Here is a 15,000-nt window from a genome sequence, read left to right as displayed (position 1 = left end):
TCTATACTTCTTGCCCTCAGTCATCCCTGGTACAATATGCAGATGACTCTACAGTCATCGCCATTGCTGACTCTCCCTCTGAACTCATCTCAGCTACTCAGACATCCTTTAACTCAGTTGAAATCTGGCTCTCCAATAACGAGCTTATCCTTAAGCCTAAAAAAACTATAAGCTATTACTCTTTCTCCCAAAAAACGTTAACCACCTTAAATTCACTTTCTCTATACAGTCTCTCAATAACACTCCTGCCTTGGTGGAATCCAGCACAAAACTCTTAGGTGTCATTATCGATGATCAACTTAAGTTTGACTTGCATGTAAATAATTGTATCAGGAAGACTCATCAGAAACTAGGGCTCCTTTACCGAAACAAGAAGTTTCTCACCAATGAAGCAAAAGTAACCCTCTCTCATGCTCACCTCCTACCCAGTCTAATGTATAGCTCTCAAATTCTCACAAATCTCAACTCCTCGCTCCCAGCCAAATTAGAATCTACCTACAACAAGGTAACTAGATTCACTGCTCATCAAACTTACAAAGCACCTAAACTGGCTAGAATTACCCCACTAGCTTCTCCTCAGCTGCAGATTATTCACTGTATACTATTCCAGCCTTCCTACTGTCCTGCTCTTATCTTCTCTCATTATTCTCCCACTACACCTCTCTGGAGCTCCAACCAAGACCTGCTACAAATCTATAAACCCAAGACCAAATTTGCTTGCAACCTCTATAGCTATCATCCTACCATTGCCTGAACTACGCTCCCATTAGAAATCAGGACCCTTAAGCAACTTAAACAATTCAAGGCAGTTACCAGAGAATACTTAATCAATACTGGTCTTGCCACTGTACTCACCCTCCATAAACAATTTTTCAATCCTAAAGACAATCTAATACCTGCCCTCCACTTATTCTTAACCCTAGCTCTCTCTAGCCTTCTTTATCTAGTCTATTACTTGCCTTTTTAAACCTTAACTGTCAACACCTTAGATAAATATTCAATTTATCTATCTCTTATTTATCTCTTCTACCTCTGATGTATGCTTAGCTGCAACTGATACTACGATTTTAATGTTTTTCTACTTCTTATGTCAAATTTTTTATGACATTTTACTACTTCTTTTTAAAATTTTTGTAAAAATTCTGATTTTTTTGCTGTTAATTGCTTCTGTGAATGGCTACTGTATAATTAGTGGAGCTTTTCTCCTCAGGCCTCCACTGAAATAGGGCTATTCAGCTCAGTCGGACAAACCTGGTCAACAAACGTAAAATAAAATAATAAATAAAATGTTTCTTTTTATGATGTAAAGTTCTATGATTATTTGTGTCTGTGTGTGTGTGTGTGTTTTATTTTTTTTTTTTTTTGGTGATTTGCGTGCTCATTCTTTTTCTTACTGTTTTTCCATTCTGTAAAATTACTTTTCAGTGTTTGGGTACAGAATCTTAAATACACACACTCATACATTTTATTTTATATTCAACATATGTAATACACACACACACACACACACACACACACACGCGTGCACTTCGCTACATAATCACTCCTCCTCTTCTGCCTTGCCCTGCCTTCCCCCTTTCCCTACATCACCTCAACTTCCCTCCTTCAGTCCCCCTTCCCTTCACCTTGACAAACTCAACACAATCCATCACATTACAATACTGTATCCTTTTCTTCATTACAGTACTGATACATTTATAAAAAAATACATTTTGTGTACATGTAAATCCTCTTTATGTAGCTGATACTGACACCAATTATGTTGTACCTTGCCGAATTATTTATACGCTTTCCAACTGATATTGGATTTTACTGCATAATACTCTTGAACCTCAATTCTGTATTTTTCCACTTTGGGATGATCCTGAAAACTGCTCTACCTCAATTAACAAATGGAAAACAACATTCCCATACATTTATACATGTATGTCTGTGTGTGTGTGTATATATATATATATATATATATATATATATATATATATATATATATACACACACACACACACACACACACACACACACACACACACACACACACATACACACGTGTGTGTGTATACATAAAATAAACACACATATATATTTATATAAATACATACGCATACTCATATTTACACGTACAGGTTTCTGTATATTACAGATTGATATACAAATAGATATAGCTACAGATAGATAGATACACATACATGTCTATCACACACGCATACACCAAATGAAACAGGATTGAAATGCAAAACTAAAGGCACATGTGATAAAACTGGGTAGAGACGAGGCAGTGGTTATTTTATTTATTTATCCTTTGTTGACCATGTTAGTACCACTAGGGTAGGAGTCTATTTTCAGGAGTGAGACCCAAAGTAATATTTACACTGCTATGGGAAACTGGGCCAGGGCATTGGAAACTTCCTTTACTCTTTTCCATTGGTGCCATGGGACCCTTTACACCCCCTGAGCTACCAACTCAAGCACATGGGGCTCATCCCAAAAACAGCACACACAGGAGTGCAGCACCACTTTATGCGGCTGTGCAGTGTCATCAATTAATATACCTGATGTGCGACTAGAACCCAGAGCTTTCTGCACCAAAGGTGAGTCTACTACCTGTTGCACCACTGGCACTGTTATGCATGACACCAAATAGTGGAAATGAGAAGAAGCTAATAATAGAGAGGGAGTGAAAAACAAATGAACAGGTTAACAGTATCAGGAACCTGAACAGACGGGAATCCTAGGAGTCTCAAGTGAGCCCCTACTACTGCCATACAGTTGGTAAACACTCTGGGGGCTGTAGTAAGGCCAAAGGGCAGAGCTCAGAACTGGTAGCGACTGGCTCCCAGCCGAAAGCACAAATTGCTCCTGGATCGCCTGTCCATTTTTATATGGAAGTAAGCATCCTGGAGATCTACAGAGCACATCCAATCTTCTCATCCCAAAAAAGGGAGCACTGACTGCAGTGTTACCATCCGGAACTTTGACTTTCTCACTGATTTGTTTAACTTGCTGAGATCGAGGGTGGTTCTCCAGTCCCCTGTTTTCTTTGGAACTAAAAAGAACCTTGAGCAAGTTCCAGATCCTATTTGGTCTGCAGGGACTGCCTGGATGACTCTTGTCTACCAACTTTTGTATTTCTAGAGTTGCCTGATCCCTTTGAATGAGTGGAACATCTGAGATGTTTTTGTGTTTGGGACGGGGGAGGAAAAGGGTGTGGAATAACCTCTGGATAAGACACTTTGTACCCACTTGTCTGTTGTTATGGTTAGCCAGGCTTTTGGGTACAAAGATAAGTGGCCCCCAACTGCCTCCAGAGATGGACAGACGGGCCTCCTTTCAGGAGCGCTGAAATGACTTCCAAGGAAGGATTTCCTGTCACCCTGGTTTTGCAAAACCCCTCTGCTGCATGGTCGGCATCTTCCATTAGCATTTCCCCCTCTGCCCCAGGGGAAAAATTGCCACGTGTGTCCTGGAAAGCTTTCTGAGATTTTCAAAACCACATTTTTCCTCCTTTCTGACCCTTTGGGTAAGGTCTGGTAGGTAGGGAAAAACGGACTCCAATGGCAGAGACAGTCTTTCCTTCTTGTTCACACCTGGTTAGTGTGTCTTTGACTTTTTCCCCAAACAAAGACAAGCCATTGAAAGGGATATTCACAAAAGATTTAAAGTGTTCCAAAAAGTCACACAAGCGCATCCGGGAATGTCTCCTTAGGGAAATTCCTGAACCCGCTGCCCTGCTCACTCCATCCGCTGTATAAGAAATTAGCCTCATGGAGGAGTTGACCACTGAGGTTAAAGTGGACAGCTGAGAAGAAACCTTGTCTGATACCCCTTCAGCTACTGAACCTTGGAGGGTATCTCCTAGCTCTTTCAGAAGATTTCTCTGAAGTCTAGTAAAGTGAGTCAGATAATTCAGCGATTTTAGCGCAAAAGTTGCTGAAGAGAAGATGCACTTTCCATATCTGTCTATTATACAAGACTTTGTTCGGTGGATGGACAGAAGAGGACGGCTTTGAAAGTTCCTTTTTTGAGGCTGCTGCCACCTCCATAGCATCTACTGGGACTCCCTTGGTAAGAAATTCCTTGTCTGAGGGTGAGGTGATGAATCTGTTTGGCCTCTGAGAAACAGGTTCCACCGAGTCTGGAGACTCCCACAATTTCGACAAACTAATTGTATCAGCTTGTTGAAGGGTGGAGACACCCAAGTGGTGGAAGGGTGAGAACTAAAAGCCTTCAGGTATACAGACTCCTCCTCAGAAGGGATGATGGGCTTCCAGACGCATCTCTGTTTTAGTATTTCCAGGATGTCTGCGAAGGAGACATCCTCAGAGGCAACCATGGCGACCCTTCCGAATCATCAAGGTCTGTATGGGAAGTCTAGATGCTTTCTCTTACAAAGTCTCTTCCAAGGGACCTCTTCAGAAGGGTATTCTGGAGAGGTTTTGGAAGAGAGGGGGTCGTCAGATGGGGCATCCTGGGGCCTAGGGTCTTTGCATCTCTGTGGATGCAGTGATACCGAGACAAACACCACTACCTTTGGGGGAAGAATGCCTCGACCCAAGACCTGTCTGTGGAGACTGCACTCTCCTAATTACCTCAAAAGCCCCATGCCCCTGGTCTGAGGAGATTCCCGGCTCTAAAAAATCAGAGGGAATCTCCAGGACCAAGGGGGTTAGCTCTGAGGCTGAGGTAGGAGCCAAGCTCACCCAAGCAGATGCCCTGAGAGGCAAGTTCGGATCCGACAACTGTCTGATCGGACTGTCCTCCCCAGACCTGACTGGACAGCGTCGGCTCCTAGACTCCTTGAGTTCAGATGGAACCGAGGACGTTGGAGCAGTAGTCAGACCTGAAGATCCTGTGATAGGTCTTGGCTCCAACAGTTTCACTATGATCAGTTTTGGACATTCTGGCTCCAAGTTCCGAGATCGGACTGGAGGAAGAATCAACGGTGACAGGGTAGGTTTAGTCAGTTCTGAAGCCCTCTGGGTTGATCCAACCAACAAAACTTTGGTGAGCACCAGTGTCCTCAAAAACCTCTGCACCATGTGATCCACATCATCATCAGACAGCCTCCTGGAGGATCGAGTGGAGGGAGCAGGAGATCTGGAAGACTGTAATAAAGGAGACCTAAAAGTGGGAGATACCGGTTCCAATTCAGGGGACTAGCTCCGCAAATGAAACTCCAACGGCACCAACATAGAAGGAGCTGAGGTAGAAGGCTTCTCAAGCCTGACAGCCTTCGGGTCCGAAGAAGAAACTTTAGATAACTTTTTCGATGGCTCCAACTGAGCGCTCAAAGAAGAGGACCTTTTCCCTGACTTGTCTAATTTTGAAGAAGGGGACTGGCTGGACTTTGAAGGACCCTGACCTTCTTCAATTGCTTCTGAAAAATGGGTCTTCAACAAGCCTCTCAGAATGAGCTTTTTCTTTCTCTCTAGTAACACCCTGTGACTAAAGGAGTAACAGCACAGGACTCCTGAAGGTGAACCGCTCCGAGGCAGTAGACACAAATGGTATGTCCATCAATTATGGCCATTTTTTGGCTGCACTTTACACATTTGTTAAACATAGAGAGTTTAGTTTCCTTAGAATCTTTGGAAGCCATGACTAACAGCAACAATAACAAGAAAAACAGCTAACAACTATAGGGAAAACCAGAGACAAATGTAAGTATACAAAGTCCACTACTACTACTAATTTTTAAACAATTCTATTTTTTTTTAATGACAAGTACAACTCTAATTTAAATGGGCTAAGGCAGCTCTCTAACTTAAATGAACTAGCCTATACTGGCAGGAGAGAAAAACCCTCTAACTAAAACGGACTTTTTCTAAATTTAATGTCGGGATAGGGAAAGAAAGGCCTAATGGAAATAACGATGGCCAACAGCAGAAAAACGCGGAACACAGACAATTTATTTAGTAACAATTAACTAGAATAAATTGGATTGAAAACGAGTCTAACAATTTTCAAACATAAAGCAGAAAAAAACTACTTAGCCAAAGCCAGTATGAAGAGCACCCGATCTTGTTTAGCAGCAAATGAGATCTGGGGAGCTCTCCTAGTGCACGATGGGATAGGGTTTTAGCCATGTGCTTTGAGCTTTTGTATAAGACAGAGTCAGAACTGAGGATCGGTTCTGAACCCAACCTGCTAAGAATGAACGCATGATAGGACAGCATTACATCATAAATTTAGAGATGTGCAACCCTCAAATGAATATTAAAATGGAAAGGCACATGTTTTACACAAGAAATCAAAAGCCTGGTGAAACTATAGCAGCATACATTACCAACTTAAGAAATAAAGCAAAACTGTGCAGATTTGGTGATTTACAAAATGAGTTGATAAAATTAAGCTTGTGTGTGGTGTTAATAATGATGCAGTGAGAAAGATTTTGTTTTGCAACAGTGATTTAAAGTTGAGCACAGCCACTGAGATTTATCAAATATATGAACTTACAGAAAAGTATACGAATATGCTTACAAATTATGAAAGCTGTGCATGCAGTGTCTGCCAGTGCGAATGTTGATAGTGTACAACATAAAGCTAAGATGGAACAGAAATATAAATGGAAGGGTGTGGCAGCTTCTAACCCTAACTGCAAACTGAATAGGGCTACAACAAACAACCTTATTGTTAACTGTCATAATTGTGGAGGCAATCATGAACCCAAACGAGAGAGAAATGCATAGCTTTTGGTCAGCAGTGTCATAAATGTAAAAAATTGAATAATTTCTGGCGCATACTTTTAATAAAAGAGAGCACCCGAAGAAGCAAGTAGATCAGATAGAGAGCTGTAAGCAAACTTTCTATGTTGATGGTGTTTCAGTGATTGATGAAACAGTTAACACAGTAGATTATCAGTTGGCAGCAAAGAGTGAAATATGTTGTAATGTTCAAATTAATGGGAAACCTGCAGAGCTTAAACTAGACACTGGATCCAAGTGCAATGTTATATCAGCACAAATGTTTGCCGAAGTAAAAGCTGGTGAGAAACTTGACTCAGCAAAGTGTGCAAAACTAATTGCTTATGGTGGTGAATACATTCAAACTGATGGCGCAGTAGTTCTCACATGCTATGACTTGCAGTTTTACTTAGTCAAATGACACGTGCAGTCATTGTTAGGCCTCAAAGACAGTTTGAGAATGGGACTGATTTCATTTAATAAAGAGGTCCACCATATAAGTCTGAACAACAATGATGACAGTTTTACACAGAATATTTTTAGTGAATATGCTGATATTTTCAAAGACAAGCTTGGCAAACTTCCAGTCACACATTCCATGAAGTTAAACCATGAGATAAGCCCAGTTGTCAGACCAGTAAGGAAGGTTTCGGTAGCAATGCAGATCAAAGTAAAAGCAGAACTTGACAAAATGTTGAATTTAGGTGTAATCACTCCAGTAAAAGAACCGACTGAATGGGTATCCTCCATGGTCATAACTCATAAGAAAAGCTCAGATGATATTCGAATACATATTGATCTGAGAGACTTAAACAAAGGCCTTAAACGTCATCATCTGATGTGCACAGTAGAAGAAGTAGCCACTCTCATGCCTAATGCCACTGTTTTCTCATTTTTAGATGCAAAAAGTTTATTTTAGCAAATTTTGCTAGACCACAAATCTTCACTGTTAACCACTTTCAGTACACCACTTGGTAGACACAGATTCTTGAGAATGCCATTTGGGATAAATTCTGCCAGCAAATTATTTCAACATGCGATGGAACAAATTTCTTTTCTGGTTATCCATGTGGTACCATAGTAGACGACATTACTGGAGGGGACAATGGTGAAGATGAACATGACATAAATCTCAGGAAAGTTCTAGACCATGCACGTGATGTCAATCTTAACTGAATCCTTAGAAGTGTAAATTAAAACTGAAAGAAGTTACTTGTGTGGGTCATTTGTTTACCAGTTTTGGCTTACAACCAGATTCATCTAAGCAAACAATTCCTGAGATGCCAGTTCCAGAAAATGTTGCATCTTTACGTTTTCTTGGTATGGTCAACTATTTAGGAAAATTCAACCCAGACCTGAGTAAGCTTTCAGCACCGTTATGTGAGCTGACATGCGAAAATGTCAAATGGTCCTGGTTGGAGCAACACAAAAGGCATTTGATGCTCTGAAACAGAAAACTGCCAGTCCACCCACAATGAAATATTATGATGTTCACAAACCTCTAACTCTTTTTGTGTGATGCTTCAAAGTATGGTCTTGGTGCAGCATGTCTTCAAGAAGGCATACCAGTAGCCTATGCATCCGGAACTTTAACCCAAACAGAAATGCAGTATGCACAAACTGAAAAAGAGCTTTCGGCAGTAGTGTTCGCATGTTCGAAGTTCAGTGATTACATTTACGGAAAACCTATTCAAAGAGAGACTGATCACCAACCTCTAGTGACAATTCTGACAAAGTCAATATATATACCACCCCAGTATGCCTGCAATGCATGATGTTGAAACTGCAGAAGTACAATTTCAGTATAGTCTATACAAAAGGCAAATTATACCTTGCTGATGCTTTGTCAAGAACACCCACACAAACAACACAGCAGCATAACAACAAGCATGCTTAAAAGTCATGGAAGTCAAACATTTTTCCTCATCACGTCTTGATGAACTCAGAAATCACACAGACTCAACCCAATTCTCCAGAAGCTGAAATATTTTATCAGTCAAGGATGGCCAGCACATCAAACTAGTTTACCACTTGACATACAGAAGTATTTTCCTTACAGAGATGAGCACATGATGGAAAATGGAATCATCATGAAACGTCCTAAAGTAGTAATTCCTTCAGCATTACAACAGGAATGTATCAAAATTTTGCAACATGGTCACCCAGGTACTGATTCAACCAAAAGAAGGGCAAGAGGCATAATATTTTGGCCTTCTATATCAAAAGATATAGAGAAAGAAACTCTAGTATGTCCAATCTGCAACAGTACTAAATTGCACCAACAAAAAGAACCACTTCAGCTAAACCAGATTTCTGAATTACCATGGTTAACAGTTGCTACAGATATTTTCAAATGGAAGAGTCAGCATTATTTAGTGTTAGTAGACTCTTATTAGAATTCTTCTTAACTTAACATCCAGCATTGTCAATACAAAACTGAAGAGACATTTTTCTGTCCATGGTAGTCTGCACAAAGTCATATCTGACAATGGTGCACAGTTTACAAGTCAGCAGTTCAAGAATTTTGCTAAGTTTTGGGACTTTGTCCATGTTAATAGTAGTCCTGAGTATCCACAGTGCAGTTCAAAGTGCGAAACATTTGTTGGAGAAATCCAAGAGAGATGGTATCAATGTTTTTCTTAACCTACTTAATCTCAGAAATATTCCTTGACATAATTTCCTTGGTTCACCAGCTCAGAGATTAATGTCCAGACAGACGAGAACAACTTTACTGATCAGTAAACAATTGTTAGTACCAAATGTAAAGAACAACAGAATGGAGAAGGCTCGACTTTTCAGAAAACATCAGTCGCAAAAGATGTGCTACAATAAGTGCATCAAACATCTTAGACCATTACGACAAGAAGTTGTGAGAATACAAACATCTAAAGGATAAGACCCAGTGGGTATCGTCAAAAAACTTTGCGAAGAACCAAGATTTTACATCATACAATCTGATGGAATGGATTTAAGAAGGAATCAAAGACACTTATTGCCAGTCTCTAAACCAGTGATGCAGCAGATTGCCTGTGCCATGGAGACTATTTTTCAGAGCAACTCTACACTTGTTCAAATTCCAGACAGTGTACTTTCTTCAAGTAATCCTGATGTAATTCCCCAAATTCCAATTGAGAATTAATCCCCACAGACTGTCCCTGTTGCTAAATACAGTCAAAGTTTTTATGTGACCAGATCGGGTAGAATTTCCACACCCAATCTGAAATACACAGTGACTTGGACTTGACTATTTGTTCTTATATCCAAAGCCTCCAAACCACCTCCAAACACAAATGTTCACGAAAAGAAAATCCGCTGAACTGTACAAATAAAGGGTTCTCCTCCAATGTCACAGATTATTCCACCATTCGATAGTTGGTCACACAATTTATTAATAAAATCACAGCTCCAAAACACCACCAGATGAAATACAAACTTCCGTGTAATTACTACATATAAGCCAAAGATTGAGCGCGCTTTCGTCCGTTCCTTATGGACTTCATCAGAATCTAATGGATCATGGGATACATTCCTTAAATACACAAGCAAGCAGCTAATAAATCCAACTGACCATTAATTAACAATTAATTGAAGTAATTTCACTGAGTTGATATAAAAACACTTAAAAGAACTGTTGATACATAGAAACAGTATGTAACGTACTTCTGAATATGTAGCACAAAACTGATATATAACACAAAACTGTACAACGATGTTCTCATAGAAAAATATTACCCTAATTACACCTATTGTCATTCATTTTATAAAATCTAATTGTGTTTAGAAAAAACATATTTAAAGAGTATATGTGTATAAAAAATGTTTGTATTTCATCTGGTGGTGTTTTGGAGCTGTGATTTTATTAACATATTTGTTCTTATATGTTGATATGATATCTAGCTTGTTAAAATATCTTATTCTCCTACTGCATATCGAACAAATCAAAGAGGGAGGATGTAGATCATTGTGTGTATTGTACCTAGTCAACCACTGTAGCTAGACAGCACATGCATATACGTTACTGAGCACGTGTAAGAAAATGTCATTTTGTATAGTCAGTCAGTGAATGCAGGCATGAATGGAGATGCACATGCGAGTGTGTTTGAAGTAATGAGTCTGTCATTTAGCTTAAATATATGTCCCAGTTACAAACCCTGATGTGTTTATGTACAATAAACAACGTGAACCCATCATAGTCCCTCAGCGTCTCATTTGAATACAAGAGACGTGTGACAGACTGGTCCAACAACATGACTCACTTGAGCTACTCCATGTCCAACTAATCATAGGGTACGATCCCCCCCAATCACATCCCTGCTAGCTACAGATCCCCTAACATGAGTCTGGAAAACTACACCTCCTACCTAAACCTACTGGAATCTCTTAACATTCAGCCTAATACTATACTTATGAGTGACTTCAAGTACTCCTCCATTAACTGGGAAACTTATACAACCCATAATTCACTTGTTCAGAGGTTTTTGGACTTCATCAATGCAAATGCCCTGAAGCAACTTGTTAGCTCCCCAACTAGAGGTACAAATATCTTAAACATAGTACTCACGAACATGGAAGTATGCTGCTCCCTCCCATGCATTAACTCCTCCCTGGTAAGATCTGACCAAAAAATGATCTCTTTTAGTATTAAAACTAACCCAGAAGCCCTATTAAGCTCCAAACCTGTTAAGAACTTTGCTGAAGTCAATTATCTCAAACTAAGTGACAGCTTATTAAACTTCCAAGCCCCTTCAAACCTGGATGACACTGAGGCCTACTCTCAGCTGCACACAAAAGTACTGTACGACCACATTCATAGCTGCATAGAGAAAGCAGTAGCTATCCGACTCAAACCTATGATTACTGGCAAAAATAAACCACCCTGGTGGACCCCTGGCATAAATAGGCTATTCAACAAAAGAAAAAAAATCCTCTCCAAAGCCAAGAAGGAACAGACAAACTGGTGCAAAAAGAAACTTACCAGTCTAAACAAATTAGAGAACTGGTCAAATCTGCCAAAGCAAACTATAAAGCAAAGATAGCCTCCCAGGCAAAAGATAACCATAAGACTTTTTCAATTATGCTTGCAACCTCAGGGGAAATGCTAAGCAATGTGCCAAGTTAATCTTGAATGGCAACACTTAAACCCAGCCTGAAACTATAGCAAACCTGTTGGCCAACAAGTTGAGTTCAAATGTCTCCCCATCACTTCCTACCACACCCAAAGAAGTACCCGCAACTACCCCCTAGCAGTCATTATGACAGAACAGGTCCTTACTGCGCTCACTAAAGTCAAAAACACAACCTCCATGGTTCCCAACAACATTCCAGGATGCTTCTTGAATAACTTAAAACAGAATTTATCAGAGCCACTAAAAAATCCTCTTTAAACACATACTCCAAACAGGCTTTGTCCCAGAGGAATGGAGGACTGCAATAGTTGTCCCTCTGGACAAGGGGGGGGGGCATCAACTGACCCAGGAGCTACAAACCCGCAAGCTTAACCAGTCTTACCTGCAAGGCCATAGAGAGAATTATCATGGACCTGATCAATAATGACAAAACAACTCTACAAAAACTGGAGCAGACCCAATTTGGCTTTGTCAAAGGGATGTATTGCCTGCTTAATCTGGTGGACTTCTTCGAAAAAGTCACCAGGGTTATGGATGAGGGCAAAACTGCTTATCTAGACCTAGCCAAGGCTTTCGACACAATCCCCCACTCGGGATCATCGAAAAACTGACAGAGATAGGCATAAATCCCTACATCATCAGATGGATAGCCAACTGGCTCACTGACAGGACACATGTTGTCCAGATAGATGAATCCACTTCCAATAAGAAACCTGTTACTAGCAGTGTCCCACAGTGCTCAGCACTGCGGGACGGCCCCTCCTGTTTGGTATATACTTCTCTGAAGAGAAGGCCAATGCTGGGCACCTCTGGCTCACCAAGTTCGCGGACAACTGTAAGTTGGGAGCAACCATTAAATCCCTAAATGATGTTGACATCCTACAACAAGCCTAAAAGTGACAAATGACTGGTGCCAAAACCGTGGTCTAAACTAAATGCTAAAAAATGCATAATCATACCCTCCTGTAAATCAGATATCCCTGCAAATTAGAATACCAATTGCAAACCCCTAAAAATAGACCCAGTGGTGAGGAACCTAGGAACACAGACAGTAACCAAAACTTTGACCACCAGGTAGTTACAATAGTGAAGAAATCCTTCTGTGTAGCTCAACTTATAGGTAAAGGCATGGCATCAAGATCAAAAGATGTCACAGTGCCATTGTACTCAGCCCTCATCAGGCCCATAAGAGTACAATGCTCCCCTTCTGCATGTACCTAATGGGGCACTTACACCAACTGGAATGTCCCCAGAGATTTCTCACTAAAAAACATACAAAGCATAAGACACGTGCCTTATGCACACCTACTAAAGGCCCTATCCCTTTACTCAGTCCCATGTCATTTATTGAGAAAGGACTTATGCCTGACCTACAAGGCATTCTCTGATCCAGCCCTGATGAAAATGTTGCATATCGGCAAGAAAAGTTACACAAGGGTAACGTATTCCATGGACCTGAACCTTATTTGTGACTCTTAACAGAACTTGCTGAGGAGACAGATTCATATCCCAACGGCTACCTCATCTATGGAATAAACGTCCCATCTTCGTGAAACACAGCACATTCCTCACTCTATTCAAAAAGAATTTGGATAAATGGATGGGGAACTGTAAATTCACTCCTGGGGTACTGCCCATGTCCCTTATGGGCAGAGACAATCTGTAAAATGGCTCAGGGCTCCAATACCCAAAGCCCTGCTACTACCCCAATCCATATCTGGGGAATTAAAATATAATATTGTTATATCCTGGGTATTACTGGCTATGCTTTTAAAGGCATTTTTGCCATTAGCCTATTAACTAACAATGAACCTGTGAATACATACAGCAACGGGACTGCTGCCCTGTTGCAAACCCCTGCTTTACACAATTTTAAGTGCCTTCTGGTAATTTAGGGGTGTGGGGGCATAAGCCCCAATGGACATTATGCAGTTTAATTCTCAATAATTTACTAAACGAAAATAAAATACAAGGTCGGCCTACATCACACAAGGGGGTGGTGCTTGTTACTGTGCATCTCTGGTGTGTCCTAATATAAACAATCGCCAAAGACACCACTGATTCTGCTTTTTGGCAAATTATGAATTAAAATCACTCAATAATACCAGACACTGAGGTTTCGTTTTTTTTTTTTTTTTTTTTATTGTTTAGAAAGGACAAATTAATACATTTCCATTAACTCTACAACGGAATGTTTGTATCTTTCGGCTTTTCCCGGTTAGGGGTCGCCACAGCAGAACTCCGGTCCGGGTCCGCTAATGATTGGCAGTAGAGTTTTACGTGCTGGCTTGCCGGGGCTAACGCACAACCTTCAACAAAGGAACGCCCGTTCATGCATGTCGCCACACAGAAGACGCTCTAACCGAGAATCGAACGGGCAACATCTAACTGTGAGGCGACAACGCTACCGCAGCACCACCACCGCAGCATAAAAGCTTTTAAACATCTCTCACTTCCATCTGAGTGTAGAACAAATGATGGGCAAGATGTGGTACAAATGCAATTACTAACCTTTCAACTAAGAAGATCACATCTTTCTACTTCTTTCGGCCTTTCACATGCTGGTCAAAATTAATTTATACTTGCATACTGTTCTTTTGTTTAATTAATACAATTCACTATTCTACTATTTGCCATAGACATCAGCAGACCCTTTAAATGCAAAAATGTGACGGACATGAGATTTTTAAAGTTCAAATGTGGAACGTTCCTCAAAATGGGGTACACCACAAGTGTGCGTTTTCCGCAATCACTTCGTACATGATGGCAAACAAGTATTCTGGGAAAAAAGTTAACCAAAACATTTCGTTGGCTTCACATGAAGTAAAAGGCTATTTTCCTTCTTCGCCTTACATGCACAGACAGGGCAAAGGGGGCGAATAGTTAGAACTTACAAACAGAATGATGGTCAGGTACTATCTTCAACATTTCTGCACAAACCACGCGTTCACACTTCCAAGTATTAAAAAGCCCCACCCTGAACCATGTCACACATACAGTAGTACTATTTAACTTACACTTCGAAAGAAAACAAGCGCCACTCCACTACCTACATCCAAATTCGAAACGGCTGAGCCACCTAAACGCCACAGTGTATGTACCCCGTGCCCTACTAATGTCCATCACAAGAAAAGAACAAAAAGATGATGATGTCGATGGTACATATTTTCTTTTTCAAACCACTTCAGCAAAAG

The 15,000-nt window shown here is 40.5% G+C and overlaps 1 long non-coding RNA gene across 1 annotated transcript in view; it reads right to left on the bottom strand.

Annotated features, from left to right (window-relative positions):
• LOC122798857 overlaps nucleotides 1–15,000 on the bottom strand; it is a 272,374-nt gene that overhangs the window by 257,273 nt on the left and 101 nt on the right. Inside the window, exon 1 of the long non-coding RNA XR_006364314.1 lies at nucleotides 14,824–15,000. This exon is cut by the window's right edge and continues 101 nt beyond it. This is a non-coding gene — a long non-coding RNA (uncharacterized LOC122798857). The remainder of the gene's footprint in view (nucleotides 1–14,823) is intronic.

Source organism: Protopterus annectens, chromosome 3.part1, assembly GCF_019279795.1.
Source record: "Protopterus annectens isolate FY-2018-M chromosome 3.part1, PAN1.0, whole genome shotgun sequence".
Taxonomy (NCBI): domain Eukaryota; kingdom Metazoa; phylum Chordata; order Ceratodontiformes; family Protopteridae; genus Protopterus; species Protopterus annectens.
Note: the sequence above shows the minus strand (reverse complement) of the source record. Positions and strands in the feature narration are given on the sequence as shown.